This window comes from Sebastes umbrosus, chromosome 15 (assembly GCF_015220745.1).
Source record: "Sebastes umbrosus isolate fSebUmb1 chromosome 15, fSebUmb1.pri, whole genome shotgun sequence".
NCBI classification, from domain to species: domain Eukaryota; kingdom Metazoa; phylum Chordata; class Actinopteri; order Perciformes; family Sebastidae; genus Sebastes; species Sebastes umbrosus.
The window spans coordinates 30,945,435-30,968,800 of NC_051283.1; the positions used below are offsets into that span (position 1 = coordinate 30,945,435).

At 40.8% G+C, this 23,366-nt stretch overlaps 1 long non-coding RNA gene across 1 annotated transcript; it reads right to left on the bottom strand.

The window, feature by feature from the left end:
* Positions 1-224: 224 nt before the first annotated feature.
* LOC119503178 lies at positions 225-794 on the bottom strand. The gene is made up of 2 exons (XR_005210265.1): positions 651-794; positions 225-319 (listed from the first exon to the last, which is right to left on the bottom strand). It is a non-coding gene; the product is annotated as an uncharacterized LOC119503178 (long non-coding RNA).
* Between the last annotated feature and the right edge of the window lie 22,572 nt (positions 795-23,366).

Here is a 23,366-nt window from a genome sequence, read left to right on the forward strand (position 1 = left end):
ATTTGTAAACACAACATTCAAAGTTGCCTCCCCCCGCCCCCCCACTCCTCTCCGGCTCACAATTATTCAATCTCATTGATCTTGTGACCTTTGGGAAGCAGAGTCAGTCACATGAATATTCATTATTATGAGCAGGATAATATCACGTCAGACAAATGCTGTTGGTCATGATCTCGATGAGGACTTCTCACTAATGAAAGGCTGCGTCTCTCTCTAGATATGACTCTGAAATATTTGCAGGACAGTGTTATAGAAAATGCAGTGACTTGCACAGCTCCATTAATGAGTAAAATATGGGGTTTTAATTGTAGATTATTACCTCCTTCCTAGGCCGAAGTACTGAAGGCCCAGTACTCGTTGGTTTGTTGGTTTGTTGGTTTGTCCGTTTGGAGGATTATTCCAAAAGTTCGCAACGGATTTGAATGAGATTCTTTGGAGGGGTGGGGTGTGGCACAATGAACAAGCAATTAGATTTTGGTGGCAATCCAGATCATGATCCGGCTTCGGGAATTTTTTTTAATAACTCTGCTCAGCCTGTGCATTAACACCACAGGCTTTAGGACATGCACAGTGTAACTGACGCGTTCATGACGCGAACATGAAACCTGCCTTGGCGGAGGTCTGCGCTCTCCGAGTGCACTTCTAGTTACTATTATTTACAAATTGCCACACACTTCTTAACCTTTTTCTGTCCAAAATAAATATAAATGACATTTATAATGAAATGAAATGGTCATTATGAAATGTAAACTCTATGTTGAGAGAAAGACCTGGCAGCAGCAGAACAAACTCTGCCGGTGTGGACACCACCGCCACCACCGTGGGACACGTAGCAGTTCAGCGTGGCAGCCGTCACGCGCTGGCAGGCGTTACCCGTATAGCCCGAGCGTTAATAATGTTAGTCACACAGCCAATAAAGCCTCCCCGCCTCTAATCCAGTTTGTGGCCCGTTTTCCATTAGATCGCCCCTTACCTTTGAAAACATTTTTACATTTAAACGATCCACATTACATCAGAAATGAGTGCTGACCATTTTAATTACGACCGCCATGTGGGATCCCATAATCTCTGCCATTTGGGCGAGCGAGCTTGAGTATTCATTGCTTAATGCACACTGTGCTTTCTCGTCCCTCTGCTGAATGACTCACTGGTCTCTGAAGTGCACCTCTGCATCTGTTGTAATGACAAAGGAGCTGCTTTAATCCATCCCGTCATGCTTTTCACTCAAATCACGTACCGAGAGGCACAAATTTACTCACAACTATGAGACCGTTTTCTAAAGACAAACATGATCTTTGAACAGGTATTCACAGCTATTATAAAGACCAACACATCATTTGCACCATTGTGTTCTTGTCTTTGGGATCACATTCAGATGCTGTAATTTCTGCCGTTTGAACTCGACTAACTTTATCACAATTACAACCCTTATAGAGTGGTACATTATGTACTGACAGTAAAAGAGCTGTTAACAGCCGCGCTCTCTCCTCAACGTGATAATTACAGTGACAAGAAAACATATGAGACTCCTCCGCTATTTTTGGTCCTTTTGTCTACAAAAAAAAAACATTTTAAGGGATATCATGAGGTCTAATCAGCACGTATCTACTGGAACATGAACCAGCAGCAAAACACCATCTACATTTTTACATAAGAGTATTGATACCTGTTTAGATTATTTAATAAAAACAATCACATACAACTAATTACAGGTGTAAAGTGATACAGCTCACTGAACAACACAGAAATCAAGACATTATCAGACAATGGACTATTGATATTCTCAAGAGGAACTATGTGTGATTAACTGTTTATGGGGTCGCTTTTTCTTTATAGAATAATACAGGACTCAGCAACCTTTACTATTAAATGAGCCATTTTAGGCAAAAAATAAAAAATAAAATCTGTCTGGAGCCGGAAAACATGTGATCATTGTGATGAAGGTAACACAGTTTATAGTCTAAGTATATAGTATATAAGTCTAATGCAGTGAGGGCCAAAGAGACAATGTACTACGGAGTATTAGGACCACATTGAGGGAAAAACATCTGAGATTTACAGAATAAAGTCATAACTTTACGAGAAAAAAGTCGTAATATTACGAGAATAAAGAGAATAACATAAATAATGTAAAATTACTACTTTATAATATTATGACTTTATTCTCGAAATCTCAGATTATTTTTTTTCCTCAATGTGGCCCTTATAAAAAAATGAAAATATAAACAAAAAACACTTATTCAGTTCCATTTTTAAAACTCCACAGGGAGCCACTGGAGAGGAGCTGAAGAGACGCAGGTTGCTGACTGCTGGGATAATCTTTCCTTTTTGGTGAATTCTTATTAAAACAGAGCTTTCCATTCATCATAATTTTTCTTTTTAAATCCAATTTCTATTTTGCTGCTACAAAGACTCACTTCCTCTCCAAAGACCATTACGGGCTGATGTAATTCAATCTAATGTAATCCTTTTATCGATGCGTGAGCCTAAATGAAGATGGTTTTCTCGAAGGATCCGCTCACCCGTATCCACATATTCCTCCCCTCCTGGTACCCGTCAGGGAACAGCCGATTAGACTGTTGTCAGGCTGTTAAATAAGCGTTATCAGTCGCTATAAGCCCCATGGATGTGGGTCAATAGGGACCTACTACACCCACTAGTAGGTTCTGTCATCTATTCACATCGTAGATCACCGAAAGAAGGTATAAAAGAACCCAACAGTGACTTCTAGTGACCGGTGTAATTATGGCAGGAGCATAATTACTATTGGATACTAGGGTTGTGTTGGAATCCTGTGCTGCTGTTGTGTTCACATTTCTGTATGCAGGTATGTTTGTATGTGGCGTACCCGGCCTGGCTATTGCAAAGCTGTGAGTAAATTATATTCTTCTCGTTGGTTTCATATGTAAGGTTTCTCTCCATTGTTTTTGAAGCACATAATGGCCGGTGTTTGGGAGGTTTATTGATAAAGTGTAGTGTGTATTCAGTCTGTGTGGAGATTCCTGCAGTGAGGCTGTTTTGGAAGAGTGCTCCTCTTGTGTTCCCATTTCTGTATGCAGGAATAAATTCCCACACCGCAGAGAAAGAAGTTGTTGTTCTCATCTGTACACAACACGAGTTGTACACATACTTGCCAACCTTCAGACCTCAAAAATAGGGAGGATTTTGAAACCCCAAGTGGAAGTTTCAAAGACTTTGTTTCCAGTATTCTGGTGACTTTTAAAGATTGAAAATAGCAAAATAATAAGTACACTGCAACACCATTTTTATGTTAAGTAGACCTACTTTCAATTTTACTTTTAATTCTCAGGAAAGAAAACTGAATAAGTTGTCCCTCTGGCATTTAAACTAAAACAGGCTATTCATCAGTTATCAGTATTTCTTTCTCTTAGTACTCTCAATTTCTCTTTCCGTCACTCGCTCACTGAAGGCCCTTCCAGACACAACGTGACAACGGCGCCACTTCGCTCTGACGCCGACGCCTGATCTGGTGTGAATGCAGCCTTGGAGTGATCCGTCTCATTAATCAGATCTCTTGTTGATGAGTATTTAATTACCTCCTTCGGAAGGAGGTTATGTTTTCACCGACATTGGTTTGTCTGTCTGTCTGTCTGTCTGTTAGCAGGATTACTCCAAAAGTTCGTGATGGATTTGAATTACATTTTTTGGAGGGGTGGGGTGTGGCACGATGAATTTGATTTTGGTGGTGATCCAGATCATGATCCGGATTCAGGAATATTTTTAAAGGTTCGGATCAGCCTGAGCATTAAGACCACAGGCTATAACACATGCACATTGTAGCCGATGACGCGTTGATGACGCGTGACCCCGCCTCCTTCTGAGTGTAGAGAGATACGTGTGTGGATGTGTGGCGAGGATCCGAGGTGCGGCGGGAGCTGCTGTCTGTCCGCGGTGAGAAAGAACAAAGCGGTAGATGACGGGATGAGAGACAACGTAGTGTAACGTTCTACAGACATAACAAGGCTGCTGAATGAGAGAGGCATCCGCCGATACGTTACACGGAAACTCACCGTGTTAATAACAAGCCGACCACCTCACGGTACCGCCAGCTGTGTGCTGTGATCTGTTTTTAAAGTCACGCACCTCGGCGGAGGTCTGCGCTCTCCGGGTGTCATTCTAATTCATTTCATGATTTGTGCAGTTATTAATTTTTATATTTCCAGTACACAAAGTTTCTGTTTGGCCATGAGTCGTTTTTTCATCTTTTTACCAAACGTTTTGTTGCATTACTAAAGCATATTTCATGTATTAACAGAATTTCATTTATCTATGATTGAAAACATGTGCAAGCCTTGAGAGGCGCCTCTAAATGAATGTTTTTATTCAACCCATTTCAATTTGTAAAAGCAAGTATCAAGGCCGTGTGGTTGTAAAACGCCGGCGTGGAGTCTGTTATTCACGGAGTGTGAGGGACTGACAATAGAAGTGTGTAAGTGGAGCATGCTTCAAGGTTACGCTGCTGGCCTCGGCCTTGCACTCAAAATACTGAGCTATTTAAATGGAGATGGTGTGAGAGACTCGCTCGCCAGAAGATAAGCAATAGTTCTTTAATAAAATTAAGTTATTTCACTCCATTTTCATGCTACTGTGTCAGCAAACGCCCACTGGTGTGAGGATCAGAGCGGAGTCATTGCGAAGCAATGGAGCAATTCTATTCCAATTCTCCCCACATCTTAGTGCTTTGTCTTCTTCTGATGCCTGTTTACACACAACACTTTGGAATACACGTAGATTTCATGCAGTTCATACTTGAAGTATTTGTTTTATCAAACATCAAATTTGTGTAAACTGAAGTTGAGGCATTTCAGTCTTTGTTAGCTCACCATCACACCATTTAACGTTCAAATTGTAGTTACATTTGGTGGACCAAAGCAAAGCATCTCCCCGCTGCTTTACAATGCTTTAAAACGTACACCAGCCGGCCAAAACAAGGCGACAGAAGCAAAAGGGCTGTTACTTCAGCCCAGTATCCCTAAGAAGGAAACAGAGTAATAGAGGAATAGTACATTACACTCTAATACTACTTTTATGGGAAAAAGATTTTGTCTAAAAAACAATCCAAACGAAAAGTCAAGTGATGGGATTGAAGCAGTTTGTGAGGACAGAACGTTCCCATTATACTGCAATTTACAGTTTGAATTCATGGTGCTCTTAATGACAAGCAGGGAGAGGAGTCCTTGTCAAGCTTCAAATATCTTTAGTGCACACTTCTTCCCTAAAGAATTTAAAACTGAAGACATCTGATTAGAAATATAAGGCTTTTCTTGACAACTGATATGCCTTTTACAGATTTTATCAGTAATTATTAGCTGTAAAATTTGACAGAACCAAAGTTTCATTGAAATTTGCATTTATAAATATGACAGTAATCCACTGAGAATATTCAGGAGGGAACTGATCAGACACTATTACAACTAATGTGTCTCTAATTGTCATTGAGAGCTTAAACATTTCAAGCTGTAAAGATGATAAGAGTGAGAGGGTTTTCTTTTTTTTTTCTGAATGAAAAACAGATCACATACCACCTGTCACACTTGACATAAGCTCAAGGACTGGCAAACTAACTGATGAAGCACTGGGCGGCTTTTTTCTTCTACAGTACGTTGCCTACTAAAAGTACTTGTGTTTTCTGGTGAGATAATTGGAGGTTATAACTGCTGACGCCCAGAGCTGTAAAAACACGGCAAACTTCTCCGAAAATAAATAAATGTCCAAAAAAAAGTCAAAAATAAAAGTCTGAAAAAAGTCAGAAAAACAAGTCTGAAAAAAAGTCTGGAAAAGAAGTTTGAAAAATAAATTTGAAAAACAAGTCTGAAAAAAAAGTTTGAAAAGTCTGAAAAAAAGTTAAAAAATAAATTTGAAAAAAAAGTTTGAAAAAAATAATTTGAAAATAAGTCTGAAAAACAAGTTTGAAAAATACAGCTTGTTGTAAATAATGGCAAATCATGTAAATTCTCCGTCACGCTACGGCAACGCCGTTTCATGAAAGTTCAATCGTTTTAAATATCTTTTCAACGCAAAGTTTTTCAGATTGTTCTAACCAAAGTTGAAGTTGATCAGGTAAAATCTCTAGAAGTAGTTTGTTAGAAACGGCCAAAAATACACGAAAACTCAAAACGCACAAAATTCAAAGTGGCCGATGTTTGAGGACTTCTTTAGACTCGAGACTTCTTGATGCACAGGATGCTCGCTGTGTTGTTTAGTCACATCGTATCACACAGAGAAGGTGACAGTATAATTACAGCCGTGTGGCACTGAGGGGGCAAACGCTTAGAAAGTTTTTCTTTCCTGTGTGTCTTAGTGTGCATTTAGCTCGCTCCCCGCTGAAAGGAATCGAGCCGGTGAACGATGTTGTGAGCACCGTACTGGTGTGTCCTGATCTCCTGCTCTGATGCTGGAAATACTCATCCATCAGTCTGTCGAGAGGCTTAAATGAGCCAAAACGCAAATAAAAGCCACTCCCAGACATTTCAGACGGATTTAATGATGGAAACAGAAATAGTGAAAACACAGTGGGAATGCACGATGGCTGCTCAGACTTGCTCCCAAAGGCACACATCTGCACCTCAGTCTCTTGCCTCTCGGTTGAAGAATACAGAATTCATGTCTTCAAATTTACTTTAAGAATTTAATGAATATCAGGTGGCACAAACAAGCTTTCCCTTAATCACTTATACTACAAGTGGAAATTGGATGAAGTCTGGTTCTCTCATGTCAGGTGCTTTGGAGAGTTTGAGATGAAAAACCTGCTGCCCTGCTTCCTTAATGTCCTGAAACGACCTTACGTCCCAGGAACCGAGTTCATATGTTGTCACAGTTCTGGGAATAGCAGGTTTAGACTCAAACGCAGATGAAGAGATGAGGAGGCAGCAGGGAGAGTTTCAATGATTTTAATGCTATAGATGTCAGATGGCCACCAACCCAGCTCTTTGTGTGCTTGAGCTTGAGTTCTGTGTTTTATATTTATGCTTTATGCTTCCTGGTTTCCTGGAAATCCAACCAACCTGTCTGCTGGATGGCCTCACATCCTCTGTATGACTTCAAAAACAGAACAGAACTTGGAATTGTGTCGTTAGAAGTCTCCTCCCTAAAACAGACGTGCTAAGATTATGGGTTGATACAATGGATATGGACATTATGGTCTTATTAGAAACCTGGTTAAAACCAACAATACCAGATAATCTGATGGCCGTCGATGGATGAAAGGTCTTCAGAACAGATCGTTCAGGCAATGGGGCGGAGTTGCTATATATGTTAAATATAGGAGGATTTACACTTCACTGTTGTTGGCTGTTACAGACCGCCATCTGCCACCAAAGAAACTATTAACTCTCTCTCAGATGTATTACTCAACCGTAATGAATTCATTCTCCTGGGCGAGCTTATCTATTATTGGCTCTCTCGTGCCTCTGATAATATCAAAAATCTGATTCTCTAAATCTCAAGCAACTGATTGACACTCGTTACACTCGACACTAGAATCAATCTGAAAGATAATTGCTAATCTAGACTGTTGGACGGTATATAGGCTACCACCTATAAGTTCACATCAACTGCTGTATTTTGCAATGATGTAATGCCCGGTTCAGACTACACAGTATTTTTGTCGGTCACTATGTCAGATTAGACGATTGAGAGTCATAAATTCTTGTTTCAGGCCTTAGGGGGGGGACATTGCATAACATGCATACATGACACGTACACAGATGCTTATCAATTTAATATTATATTATATTATTACATATTCAGCCTGATCTCATTAACAGGGCGTCAAATACCAGCATTTTGTCCCGGCCCTCGGTGTATGATATCGATGCACAAGGAACCCTCATAGTGTTTATACTGTATGAGACGCACCGGGCTTTCAAATAACTCCAATGTAAACCTTTACACGTCATTAATAGATAGTCAGAGCAAAGGTCAGGTGACGTAGTATAAGTCTGAAAACAAAGTTTAAAAAAAGTTTGAAAAAAAAGTCTGAAAACAAAGTTTGAAAAAAAAGTCTGTAAACAAAGTTTGAAAAAAAAGTCTGAAAACAAAGTTTGAAAAAAAAGTCTGTAAACAAAGTTTGAAAAAAAAGTCTGAAAACAAAGTTTGAAAAAAAAGTCTGAAAAAAAAGTTTGAAAAAAAGTCTGGAAAAAAAGTTTGAAAAATTAATTTTTAAATAAGTCTGATAAACAAGTTTGAAAAAAAAGTCTGAAATAAATTTGAAAAATAAATTTGAAAAAAAGTCTTGAAAAAAAGTTTGAAAAATAAGTTTGAAAAAAAAGTATGAAAAGTCTGAAAAAAAAGTTTGAAAAAAAAGTCTGAAATAAATTTGAAAAATAAATTTGAAAAAAAGTTTGAAAAAAAGTCTGGAAAAAAAGTTTGAAAAATTAATTTTTAAATAAGTCTGAAAAACAAGTTTGAAAAAAAAGTTTGAAAAGTCTGAAAAAAAAGTTTGAAAAATAAATTTGAAAAATAAGTCTGAAAAAAAGTTTGAAAAAAAAGTCTGAAAATAAAGTTTGAAAAAAAGTCTGAAAATAAAGTTTGAAAAAAAGTTTGAAAATAAAGTCTGAAATAAAAATTTGAAAAAAAGTCTGAAAAAGAAGTTTGAAAAAAAAGTTTGAAAAAAAACAGGGCGGGGTGGATGGATGGGTCAAACAAACACAGGACTTTCACCCAGGAGACCGCTGTAAGTGAGACCGAGGTGCAGCCAGTGCATTAAAAACGTGATGCTAAGAGGTCCTGACCAAGTGTCTGTATATGACAAGTTGGGAATGAGAATGGGTTGATATATTAGTATATATAAATTATATGAAGTTAAATAATATAGGCCCATTCTCAACCACTCAGAATAAAAGCCAACAGGTGCTCTGCAGATTTACAGATAAATATTTAACTTGAATCAAACACTGAATAAAATCACAAATCACTAATATGTATTTCATCAGAATTTAAATCAACTTATATTAAAGGTATAACAGAACAAACTAACAAAACGATGTTAAAGGGATTTTAATGGTACATGTGAGGCTGCTGATGATGAGGATGGAGACTCCACTGACAGGTGCTGTCTTGTTTTCGTGTGAGAGAGAGCCGGATCATCACACATATATGTTAGGAACACCCAGCACCGCAGTGAATGTTCTGTCGGACGCTGACAGATAAACCGACCGTCTCCCACAAGCAGCCCGAAAGGCTCAGCTAAGCCGCTAGCTGAGTGGTGTTGAGCTGGTCGTGTTTTGATGCAGTAATTTTCATGTTTATTGCTTTTTTATATGTAACATAAAACATAGTCAGTGTAAATGAAAGAAATGGATATTGTTAAATGACCACTGCTGTACAGCTGCAGTCCACTCAATGTGCTATTCGCTGTTATAAACATATCCTCTGAATTAGTCCGGGCCCATTATCTGTTGTACCGTCGGGGCTGTAGATCAGTGTAAAGCAACCGCATCTGTCTGCTCAGACGGATACACACACATATCACTGACACAAGATTCAGATTAAGAGATCTCCATGGGAGGGCCAAAGCAGTTTAATCGGGGGCTTTTATCTACATTTCAAGCCTTCGTTGCGGTGCCTAGTGGGAGAGAGGATCCAATCTGACCTTTGCATTGATTTCATCCTGTTTGCTTGTGCTAATCCATAGTGTGAAATCACAGCGCCTGCGGGAATTGAGCAATTATCATGGCAATGGTGTGCAGGTCTCCTTCCGGTCACAGGTCTGAATGTGTTAACTCTGCTGAGATATGGAACACAAGGGATCAATAAGGAGGTGCTGCTCTGAATCCTGGCCTTTATTCCCAATCAAACATAGAAAGGAAAAGACTTTGAAGAAAATCTACCTAGACAAGACCACCACTTGTATTAACTATACTATATTAACTATAGCTCAGGGCTCAGCAACCTTTACTACCAAAAGAGACGCTTTAGGCAAAAAAAGAAAATCTGACTGGAGCCGCAAAACATGTGATCATTGTGATGTAGGAAACACAGTTTATAGTCTAAGTATATAAGTCTAATGCAGTGAGGGCCAAAGAGACAATGTACTACGGAGTATTTTCTCCTAAATTTATGACTTTATTCTCGTAATATTCCGACTTTTTTTCTCGTAATATTACGACTTTTTTCTCGTAAAATTCCGACTTTATTCTCATGATTTTACGACTTTTTTCTCGTAATATTACGACTTTTTTTCTCGTAAATTTATGACTTCATTCTCGTAATATTACGACTTTTTTCTCATAAAATTACGACTTTATTCTTATGATTTTACGACTTTTTTCTAGTAATATTACGACTTTTTTCTCGTAATATTCCGACTTTTTTCTCGTAAAGTTATGACTTCATTCTCGTAATATTACGACTTTTTCCTTTTAAAATTACGACTTTATTCTCATGATTTTACGACTTTTTTCTCGTAAAGTTATGACTTCATTCTTGTAATATTACGACTTTTTTCTCATAAAATTATGACTTTATTCTCATGATTTTACTACTTTTTTTCTTGTAAAGTTGTGACTTTATTCTCGTAATTTTACGACTTTATTCTCGAAATCTCCGATTTTTTTTTTTCCTCAATGTGGCCCTAATACTCCGTCGTAGAATTATACAATTTAGTAGTTTTTTATTGATGTTATACTGTGCACAATGGTAGAATGTGATAATGCACAATGGTAGAATGTGATGATGCACAATGGTAGAATGTGATGATGCACAATGGTAGAGTGTGATGATGCACAGGGTGAATGTCATGACCAAAGGCTCCGCTGTGTGCACAGAGCCTCCTGTAGTGGATATCAGGAGTATTTTAGAGGCAGATTCCCTTTCAAGAGGTAGACATTTCTGTAAATACCATTTTTGTCACTTCATATCGATACACATCTAATTAAGAATTCAGTGGAGATGACGAGTTAACCTCTGACTGCCCTTTCAGTTCACTTCTGAACCTTTAGCCCTGAGATGCAGCTTTTCTTGGAACAAAGACACGCCGTATTACAGATGTTCGAGAGGCTTTTTGATGTGTAAACAACATCTGTGCAAAAAAACAAAATGTTCTTTCAAAATTATTTGTCAAAACTCAAATAATGATTGTCCTTAACATGCAGCTGTGACAGCATTTGTTGGAGAACCTCCTATTAGCTGACAGCCGGCACCGCGCTCCTCAAACAGCAGACGGTCCCGGTTCATTCCCTCGTCACATTTTCATTCACACAGATTTCATTTTTCAATCAAATCTTCCAATCTCAGTAGAGCTTGTGTATCCTCTCAGAGTAACAAGCTGCTGTTTGACATGTAAACTTCACTGAAAGCCATCAGGAATGCTTTTGCCAGTCAATTTTTGGCGATGATGAGCGGCGGCTGCTCGTGTCTGGTGTCTGCGCTTCTCCTGAGCTCATAAATCAAATAGATTGAAAGAAACGCCGTCGCTGATGATAATCAGCTCCTTCAAGTAATGATACAGTGAGTCCCACTGTGCAGATAAGATGTTGGTTATTTCTGGACACCGCTTCAGAGTTTATTCAGAGTGTGTGAACGATGACATGTACTGTATCTATTTATGTGATTGCTTATGTAAGATCTTTCACTCTCTTCAGGATCAGTTATTTTTCACTGATTCATATTCTGTAATAATTCTGTGTGCAGGTGTTTGGTGAATGGGTTACTCCCTTGGCATTTGTCAAACTATATGGGGATCAGAAAGCTTCCCGGTGTCTATGAGTTAATGAGTCTCCGTGGGGTTTTCCAGCGGCTGCTCAGACACCAGGGCGAGCCTCTTTGAGGGGCTCAGGTCCTACTGAGACCTGACCTTTGACTCTTATTCTTCAAAGCGTGCTGTTTTATCTGTCCGTTGATGAGGGGAATAGTGGATTTTTCACATTGTGATGTATTACACCAGTTTAATTTCCAGGTATATTAGCAGTAAGTATCCATGAAAAATCGGATTAAAGGTCATTACACCTCATAAAAGAGTAAGAGTGGTGGATGATACGTGGAAAATATAGAACGTTCGGCCTTTCTTAGAGCCGCAACATTCAAAGGGGATAAAAAAAATATTATTTTACTAAAACATAAATTATTCTTTTAAAGGGACTGTTTGTAACTTCTTCCACGTATAAATCATTGCTGGTCGGTGTCCCGTGCACACTCGCGTGTGGCTACGCTGTTCAGACTCAGACTCCAACACAAACTACAGTGAATCACCAAAACCTCTTGGTTGTATCTAGTGAAGCTGTTAAACAGTGTTGGCCGCGGTCGGAGGACGCGGGGGAGACCATAGCTTTGGTCTCCAGGACCGGAGTCTCTGCTCCTCTGCTCCTCTGCCTGCCTTCACTCACGCACCACGCCTGTTCTCGCTGAATTCGCTCCACCTCTCACATGCATGCTGCTCACTCCACACTGCAGAAGAGTTAGTTTAGCTCTGAAAATATCTAGTGAATGTTCAGTGGACGTTTGTGCAGAAATAACTGCTGCAGCTCCTCCAGACCAACAGAGGTTTCCTGTGTCTTGTGAAGTGACGGGGCTCTGCAGAGAGAAACGTTATCGTCTCCGACCAAAACTCCGGCGTCTCCCCCGTTCCCTCCGGCCGCGGTCGGGAGGCTGAGGCAGGAAAAGCCAACACTAGGATCAGCATTGATTCATGGAGAGACCTTCATCTGGTCAGCTAACATTACTGCCAAGCAGCTGAAATATAGAGTGATATTGTGCTTTTAGCTGACGTGTGTCTCCTCACTGTGTTGAGCGATGCTCGTTCATGTCTATGTAGAGCGAGCACAAGCGCCAGCAACAGGACGCTGACTTTAGTTGACTTAACGGCCACAGGTGTCGCTGTTAACAAGACATTTCTGATTCTTACGAACAGTACCTTTAAGAGCTGGTTTAAAGGCTAAAGCCTGGCCTAGCATACTGCATACTACTGAGGAACGCAGTATACAGTACATACTGCGTTCATCAGTAGTAAGTACTAGGCGGTTTCGAATACAGCCCGTTGTCTCTCTACCTCAAGTGGTTCCTGCTGCTGTTACCCACGCCCCTCCACCTCCCCATCACTGCCAATCTGTGCAGTTTCATCATTCATCAGCCTCAGCAACTGGTCTCTGCAGAATCATCAACTACCACCACCACCAGTGTTTGGATTCATCTTGCTGCGCTCAGGGCCGACGTCCCTCGTCTTCAAATCACCCCCCCCCCCTCCCCCCCACGTTGAGTCTAAGCCCCAAAGATTTTCTGTCAAGTCTTTATTATCACATATCATCTGTTACAATAAACAATTATCTTTCTACTAGTCTCTCCTGATTGAACGGATGTGCGTATAATTAATCTTCTTTAGTTCCCTAAGATGAGCAAAAACAAAACACTCAAGCTAATCTTTGAGACTGGTGAAATAAGAAATACTTCTTCCTTACAAATGAAAAGATGAAATCATAAACAGTAAAACACACTCTTGCTCAAACCGGTTTTGTTTCTACAGCCTCACTTGGTATGACCCGGTAAGATTGTAACTAAAATTGGCTAAATCGATATTGTTGTATAATTTACAATTTTATGGTAAGTCAGTTACCGACTAGAATACTGTCCCTTGTGGCCACACTGACTGCCATTTATCAAAGGTCACACGTTGTTTGACAGTGTTTCTGCCATGATGAGCTCTGAGACAACACCTGTGCTGTTTAGAGGCAACTAGGCACAGGTGAGCCCAATCTGCATTCAATCAGTGCTCCTACCTGTATAAGTAGGAGGACTAACATGACTCTATGTGCCCTGTTCCCCTGTCTTCACTCCTAAAGAGAATTATTCTTTAAGGTTTATCACTTTGATAATGCCGTGTCTTTGTCTGCTCACTTTATAACCATGTTTAACTGCAATATTGTTTGTGTTTAAATATATCTGATATATCTGCAACTGAATTGTGGATATCTGTAATGACAAACCCCATACACATGAATGGCAAAAGTAGTTTGAATCATACTAGTCAAAATGTTATTACGTATATCTAAAATTTGAGTTTTGCCTCGTCAAAATAGAATTAGGGAGATCTTGAATTAAAGTTTTGACTAGACTATGTCCTGTCTAGCTATTAAATGTTTTAACGGCTTGCTGTAACCACGAGCTCTTCATGGGGATCCTGAGGTGTTCCCAGATCTCTGAGATAAATATAGTCCCTCCAGAGTGTTTTAGGTCTGCCTCCGGGCATGCGACCAGAATAGCTCCCTTTAGCCTCCCTAAACCACCTCGACTGGCTCCTCTTCATCCTGGAGGAGCAGACGTGCCACTCCGATCTCTGTCCTGAGGTGTGAGGTGAGGTGAACCCAGACAACCTGAGAGGGAACAATTCATCCTATCACAAGTTCATACTGTGAGTTTATTGAAGAGTTTCAGGGGACTGTACAAAACTGATTAGGGGCGAGAGGGGGTCAGAAAAGGGATCCGGTGGGAGGGTAGTTAAGGATTCTTAACTTTTTGTCATCGCAGATTAATTCTTCACTTTTGCGATGTATTGTAAAAAAGAAAAAAAAAGTTTTAAAGGGACTATTTGTAACTTTCAGAAATGCTTCTTAACAGCGACACCTGTGGCCGTGAAATCAACTAAAGTCAGCGTCCTGTTGCTGGCGCTTGTGCTCGCTCTACATAGACATGAAGGAGCATCACTCAACACAGTGAGGAGACACACGTCAGCTAAAAGCACAATATCACTCTATATTTCAGCTGCTTGGCAGTAATGTTAGCTGACCAGACGAAGGTCTCTCCATGAATCACTGCTAATCCTAGTGTTTGCTTCTCCTGCCTCAGCGCAGCGGGGGCTCCGCAGCGAGAAACTCGTCTCCCTCTGCCCGCAGCCGGAGTGAACAGGGAGACACCGGCACCCGGTCGGTAACTAGACGACAACGTTTCTCTCTGCAGAGTCCCGTCACTTCACAAGACACGGGAAACCTCTATTGGTCTGGAGGAGCTGCAGCAGTTATTTCTGCACAAAAGTCCACTGTACATTCACTAGATATTCTCAGAGCTAAACTAACTCTTCTGCAGTGTGGAGTGAGCGCGCGTTCACGTCTAGAGGTGGAGCGAGTACGCAAGAACGCGCGCTGTCTGAGTGAAGGCAAGCAGGCAGAGGAGCGGGGACGCTGGCCACACGCGAGCGTGCATATGCGAGCGCGCATGTGTCCCGACCCGGTACATTTATATGCTTAAAAAGTTACAAACAGTCCCTTTAAAAGTTTGAATAGTTACATCACACAAATGTTATTAATTCTGATGTTTGGTAAAGTGAAGGGGAGGTTTGTCAAAAAAACGGTTGGGAAACACTGTGATCATCTGTCTCTCTATTATATCAGTAAATTAATCCAAAAACGACAAAATAAAACAACTTAAACCACTTAAATAACACAATAAAGAAACACGATTCACCACCAATAACCTCCTTCACTACCAAACCAACACACTGTCCTAGATGTCCCAGTTATCCAACGTTTGCTGTGTGACAACTTGATCTCTTGAAGATCCTTCCGGTGATTACTTGTTATGAAACTCTCCATACTCATTCTGAGCTCTGGCTGATGATGAATGGTGTGAGTGAGTAATAAATGTGTGACAACACAAAAACCGGAGCCATCATTCTCCTTCCAGTGAAGGAGGAAAAAAAGCCAAAGCTAATGCGTTATGTCACATCATTGTGTGTCTCCGAAGCTTTGAGAAACGGGGTGTGTGAGTATGTGAGCTGGTATACTGAGCGTGTCGCTGCCGGGCGCTCTGCTGCAGTGCGTCGCTGTGGTTAAGCTGGCGGAAACATGCCCAGATGAAATGTCATGCCTTTTCAAGAAGGTGCCACTCAGAGGACCGACTCTATTCTCTCCGCTGCCTCTTCGCATTAGGCTCCTGATTAATGAACCCTCCCTGTCGTACCACGCGGTCTCTGCGCGTTTGACGAACACAAATACAACATCACCATGAATCAATAGCGATGAGACGTCCAGTCTTGGTAACCTGTTGTAAATGTTGTCCAATCTAACAATTAGGATGGACTGATTTTATCACCTGGTACATTTTATCCCTAAAAACTCTCCCTGAGGCCTCTGGTTCGGTAAGGCTGGTGGAAATGGACAAAAAGATGAGGCTACTTAAAAAAAGAATGAGCTGTAAGGGTTATAACTTTGATCAGGGCTAATCATATAGTTATTACAAACTGTGTTGTCTGGTCTAAAGGGAAATACACAGAGCATTAGGATCTTAAAGGAGCAATATGATCTTAGAAAAATCCACCATGAGTAACCTTTAGCCCAATCAGCTGTCGATTATTTGGATAGCATCAATCCAACTCTGTACACAGGTATTTAAAGGCGACACAGGTTTATTGACTTTAACCACAAGTAAAAACTAGGTTGCTTGCCAGTGCCTTCTAAAAAGAAGGCCTTCACTCAACTGTCGCAGTCTTGGCTACGTAGCGGAAGATGCGGGACCACGACCACTATTCAAACATACGTAGATAACAGAATAAAACATTACGTAAACATACCGCTGCATTTTCAGCCAACAGGAGGACACATCGTAGGCGACGACGTTGGAAACGTAATTTCCACTCTGCTTTCATTTTTTTTCAGAAGATATTTTGGCGGGTAGCGAGCCGCGGTCAAATGTTGCAATCGTCATTTCCGGTCAGTGCGCCGCAGAGTATTCGATTTGAGACGACCCTACCCCGCTGAAATACACGCACTAATCAAGTGAGTACAAAGTGCACAAAGTGCACTACATTGAAGTGTACTTCTGGAAGTATGTGGATTGGAACACACACAAGGATTTGTATGTTCAGGTGATTACACTATTAATATTATATTCCAATTCTGCAAATACATCTCCCTAAATGTTACACACTGTTCCTTTAAAGAGGAATTCTCCACTAGATTATTTATTTTTGGCACTGTACACATAATCCCATAGATTCTTGTTGGCATATGATGTTAATGCAGAACAAAAACACAACAAAACACGTACAGTATTGTGCTCAAAATGAGCTTGTATCTGTCTGCTTGAATTTGAACTGAACTGAATTGCCTTGCCCCTCCTTAAAGATGCAACGTGTAAGATGTGGCTAAAATTTCAGTTAAAAACTGAGAGAAAAAACAAGAAACTGATATATAACTATGTTCTGGGAGCCTCTCCACCAGACATGTCTTTCCAGAAGAGACGCGGAGAGTCTGGCTAGTTCGCTCTGACTACCAGCTCCATGTCGTGACGTATAGGACACACATGGATCAGTCACTATCCCCCGTGTCCCTTAACCCCGATCCCCCATAACGTCACAAACAAGCCACAAGGCGACGCCTCCTCCTGTTGTTGCTCCCTCACTCCTCTTTTCTGTTCTCTTTTCGTTTCTGAAAGATCAAGGGGTCACCAAAAACATGAGGATTTATCCTCTGGGGATTATGAATATCCACAGCAGGCTTAATGGAAATAAGATTGTCATGGACCAAGGGTTGGTCACATGGAGATTTTGACCACCACCTGGTTGTGGTTCTGGAAGAAAGATCAGCGCAAAATCGATGGCAATTTTGTTTTGGGGGTTTGTGGATATCCGCAGCATGAGTATTGCCAATTTGATCAGCATCCTTTTGACCAAAGTGTTGGAATGACACAATAAACTAAATATTAGAGCTGATATTAGGCACAAATAAGCATATCTATGAGTTGGAGAACGATAGCTTCTTCAGAGTGAGCGTGTCTGTGATGCTTCCGTTTAAGCCTGGTTGTTACTCAGATGTACGAATGTGTGCCGCCTGGAGGGACATGCAGGAGACTGTTTCTGATGTGTCAAAATAATAAGAACGTTGGTTTTAAGATATGTTTTTTTTTTCACAGAACAGATGTCATCTGTGATATAAAAAAAAAAAAAATGATCCCAGTCCTTTAGGCATCAAATATCAAAGCTGAGATGGGAGCTTTGAGAGTCTTTGGTAACTCTCTTTGCCAGATGCTATTGAAGGCTCTGTGGTAAACAGCAGGTTTTACTTTACATGAAGACTAAAGACTGAAAGTACAAAGTGCTTTCTATTTCAAAACAAAGATATATTGTCTAATAATATTTGTTTAAATATTTGTATTTGTAAGAAAAAAGAACTGTTCAATTAGTCCCTCACATAACGCTTTGTCCACACAGGGAACGTCAGGAGCGCGTAGCTGCGTTCGCGGCTGCCTCGCTGAACGGCTGCCTCGCTGAACGGCTGCGTGATTCACGCGTCGGGTGTCCACACCAGCTGCGTTTCTGCTGCTGTCAGCTCTTTCTTTCTACATAGAGTTTGCCTTTCATAATGGCCGTTTCATTTCATTATAAATGTAATTTATATTTATTTTAGACAGAGAAAGTTTAAGAAAAGTGTTGTAACTTGTAAATAATAGTAATAATTCACCATTAAAACCACGTACTTTATTAATTCATGGAGCTCTCCAAGTCACTGCACGTTCTACAACACAGCCCTGCACATATTTCAGAATAAAAGCCTCGTTTTAACAAATGAAGGAATTCTGTCCCCAGAAAAAAACAGAAACGCTTGAAAGCTTCTTTTTTTTTTTAAATGAAAGCAGAAAGTGTTAATTTAAAAACAAATCTTTACTTTTTTCATGCCTTTGACTTATTCTACAGGTGTCTAGACATCGAAACTGTCGTAATGTTGCTGGTATGATGTTAATGTACAGTCAATAGATCATTTTCACTGTCTGTTGTTGCTGTGAACCGGGCAGCTCGCGTCAAAAATAGGCGAGACCTCGAATCTCTTAAAGAGACGCAGCCGAGACGGGCTGTGTGGCTGCTCTGGTGGGAGCGGCGGCCCTGTTGTCCACAATGAAATGTTAAGGGATAAAGATACTTCAAATGTGTAATGGTAAATGGACTTACATTTATATAGCACCTCTTCTAACCACTCAAGGACCCAGGGACTGGAGGAGCCAGGGATCGAACCACTAATCTTCCGATTAGTAGACGACCCGCTCTACATCCGAGAAATCAATGCAACATGTAGACACGGCCCGGATCCAAGCTGAATCTTTTAATTGGGGAGATGTGTCTTATTGTTTTCCAAGTTAATATCATGACGCAAAGATATCAAGCATAATAATAAAATCCCCCAAAAATACCTTTGAAGCCGGCTGCAGATATCATCCACTGTGTCCGATAGGAAAAAAAGCCCTGCTGAGTAATTGACTTTGAATAATTGATGCTCTCCCCTCGCTCACTATTCATTCTCATAAAGGCTGAGGGGAATGTTCAGGAGGGGGGACATTAGGCGGAGAGGACAGTTTTAGTACTGTTCAGCCTACGGAAGTAGCATGACGTGATTAAGATGATCGAACTGCAAAAATGTATTAAATTTCCCAGCGTTTGGGGGCAGAGCAGCTCGTCGAATACACCATGTCATTTTATTTTAAAACCGTAAAGACAGGGAGCAGTAATGGTTCTCTCTAGATGGAAGGAGAGAACAGGTAGATTGCAAGAAGAAGGAGTGGATGTCATCGAAATAGCCTTTCATCGTCTCTGACACTGAGTCAATAGTATGTGACAGAAATGATGTCACTAAGGAGTACAGCTTTAAATAATCCAGCAGCCTCTCTCCCGCGTGGCAGGCGTGTACAGGAACTACGGTGGCCGATGCGAAACCGCGTATGACCCTCTCTAGAAAGCGTGTGTGTGTGTACGTGGGAAGTGAGCGGTAAAGCAAACAGCGACGGCAACGAGTAACGTTATCGACTCCGGCCCAGAAAGGAAATGTTAAGAGTTTGGTTTGTCCGTTCTGGGCTACTGTAGAAAATCTGTGAAGAGGACCCGTTCCCTATGTAGATACAAAGGGCTCATTGTAAGGTAACAAAAACACAATGATTCTTATTTTCAGAACACTATTATATTCCATTTCTGCCAATAGATCTAATGGGCCTTTAAATAAGAATATGGCATCTCAGGTGGCTCAATAGAAGACACAATTTAATTAAAGCTCTTATAAGGGGGGAGAAGATGTGTAAGAGAAGAAAGGGGGTATCGCGTTAGCTGTGCCAGTGGTTAGGTGGGACACAAGGTGTCTTTCTTTTAGGTTATGAATCACAGAGAATCGCAGATAAACGAGCTGTTACTTAGTGATGAAAGAGGTATTCAGATCCTTTTATTCAAATGTAACCAGGGCACTTAGCAGACATCAAAACCCCCTGGTTATTTACCTGTACAACAGTTGGTTTAGCAGAAAACAAAAATGGAAATATGGAAAATAAGATTGTCTCCCTACAAGGCCACCACAAAAATGAAGAAAAGCAAAACAATAACCAAGAATGAAGAGGCTTTTCTTCACAGCACAGGTGAAGCTCTCCACTGGACTCTGTGGGTAATAATAATTACCCATATAATAATAATAATTGCCTGAAAAGTAGCCGAGATCAGGCGGCAGCAGCAGCAGCAGGGGGCGGTGACAAAGAGCTGCGGTCAAGTCGGACAGTTTTGAGCTCCAGTAGCTCTTCTATTGGATCAGACGGGCCAGCCTTCGCTCCCAACGTGCATCAATGAGCCTCGGGTCGGACCCTGTCGCCGGTTCACCGGTTCTCCTTCCTTGGACCACTTTTGGTAGGTCCTGACCACTGCAGACCGGGAACATCCCACAAGAGCTGCAGTTCTGGAGATGCTCTGACCCGGTCGTCTAGCCAGCACTATCTGGCCCTCGTCAAAGTCGCTCACATCCTTACGCTGGCCCATTTCTTCTGCTTCCAACACAAAGTTCAAAGTTCAAAATGTTCACTTGTTGTCTAATATATCCTCCCCACTGCCAGGTGCCATGGTAACCAGATAATCCATGTTATTCACTTCCCCTCTCAGTGGTCTGAATGATATGGCTGATCAGTGTATATATAACCTAGAAAGGTCCCGTCAGGTTGATCACATTTATTTTGTGACATGTCACGATGCAGTAGAGGAAAACACTTCACGGTAAACACACCAGCATTAAGGCAAAATGTACAGTACTGAAGACTGTGGGCCGAGTCGTGGGTTTGTTGAGGGGGAGGTGAAACACACACACACACACACACACACACACACACACACACAGGTGCTGCTGAGCCTACATCCTTTCTGTTTGTCTGAACAGGGAGGCAGAGTGAGTCACTGCTGACCATACGGACCTGTGATCCTTCAAGTCAACATGGAGTGCATCACAAATAGTATTGGTCTGTGCTGCAGCGAAGTGTTACCAGTTACCACAGGTAATTTAGCACTTGATTTATTCAACGTTGGCTTTTCAAAGTGGTGTGACGAACTTTGAATCAACCCAGTAGACAGAAGGTTTGTAAAGCAGCTTTATACCGGTTAAAGGAACGTGGTAACACCCTGGATTTGATACTATCAAGCGAGATAGATGCCGTGAATGTCTCTCCTGTCGATATCATCTGTGATGTCGCATCACTTTCTCATCAAATTTGAAGCGACACTATCCTGTCCTTGTAATGTTGGGCTATCTTGGCTCAATTGTTGAGTGTCTTTAGGATTAGACAACTGATTAATCAAGTAATAATACTACATTTATTTATATAGCACCTTAAAAAACAGAGTTTACAAAGTGCTTTGACTGACAAAGCAAAGTAAAAGCAGGATACAAGGCAATATAACAACAGCAAGACAAAACTACGGTTAAATTTAAACACAGATAAAACATAAATGAAATAAATACAAATAAAAAGAAAAAAAGCAATAAAATCAATAAAACAGTAAAAAGACTACGTCACATAAAAGCTAGTCTATAAAAATGGGTTTATTACTCAGTACAACAGATAAAAAACATAAATTAAATAAATACTTATAAAAGGAATAAAAACAATAAAGCAATAAAATGACAATAAAAAGCAGACATCACATGAGAGTAAGTCTATAAAAATGGGTTTTAAGAAGTGATTTAAAAGAGATTACTGATTCTGCGAGCCTTATCTCCTCAGGCAGGTCATTCCAAAGCCGAGGGGTCCTGATGTCAAAAGCACAGAGCAACTGCACACTATAAAGGGACTCAAAGTAAGAATCAGAAATGTCTTGTTAACAGCGATACCTGTACACTGAGGAACAGAAGCCTGAGGAGCAGGAGGAAGAAGTTCGGCCATCGTTCTCAACCGGATATTGAAATGTGTTTGTGTTTAGTGTCAGAGTGAGCGTCTTTGTCTGGTGAGGATCTTTGTTTCCCATCTAGGTGCTCTCTCTCTGATTGGCTGGAGGTGTGGGACTGTCGGCTGCTGATTGGTCCATCAATCATCTCTGCAGTTTAAAATGCTCAGGTAGTCTGACAGCAGCCTTGTTCTGTCCTTTGTGTTAAAGCTGTGATCTACAGGTGAATCAGCAGCCTTAGTGCCCTCGTTGGCTTCCTAACTGTGTAACTTGTTGTAGGTTTTCTTTGTTGTTAAAGATAGACTTCAGTGGTCAGGGTGAACTGCCATCCATTCTCCTGTTTATCTGCTGTATCCTACAGTAGGGAGCCACGTTTAGGAACTGTCATTGTGTTTGCTTGTTTAGTTAGTTCAGGGTTAGTCAGATAATTTGGCCTTTGTTCACCCTGGAATATATTGTTTCATTTTATTGTTTGTTAACTTGATTTTTAGTAATAATAACAAGACCCATAACAAGGCCTACTGGTCAAAGACTCACCCTACTGGACCCATAACAAGGCCTACTGGTGAGAGACTCACCCTACTGGACCCAGAACAAGGCCTACTGGTGAGAGACTCTGGCATCAGGGCATCTCATCAGACTGACCTCTTTGACCCCGCTCACCTCTGAAAGGGACTATGAAGTCATTTCAGTGTTCAACACCAAGAAGCTCCGTCGTCTCCTGCTGGAACCATCAACAGTAAGATCATTTACAGTTATGGACTAATGGCCTGTTTCATTATTAGTGTTTATTGGGTTTAGTTTTGATGTACAAGTTGGATTTTATGATATGTTGCTGCCAGCTGTGTGTGTGAATATGTGGCCGCCGTGCCAGGCTATGCTCTGTTACACTATGTTATGTTATGTTATGTTATGTTATACTATGTTATGTTATATTACGTTATGCTATGCTATGCTGTTTCTGTTTGTCTTGTTGGATCAGAATTGGATTGATTGTCCAGGTATGAGTAGACCTGTACACATACTGTAAAAAAAATACAAATAGAAATGCAGTTACAAAGTAGGTGAACAAATCTGAACAAGAGTGAAGAGAGAAGATCATTCCCTCTGATGATGATGATGATGATGATGATGAAGGCTTGTAGGATTAAACTGTGGTGCCTGACCTGTTGTGGTTAACGTCTGCCTTTCAGAGTCTTATCAGTAGATGTTTGGTCTTGGACGTGATGTCTGCCTACGCCACTGCAAC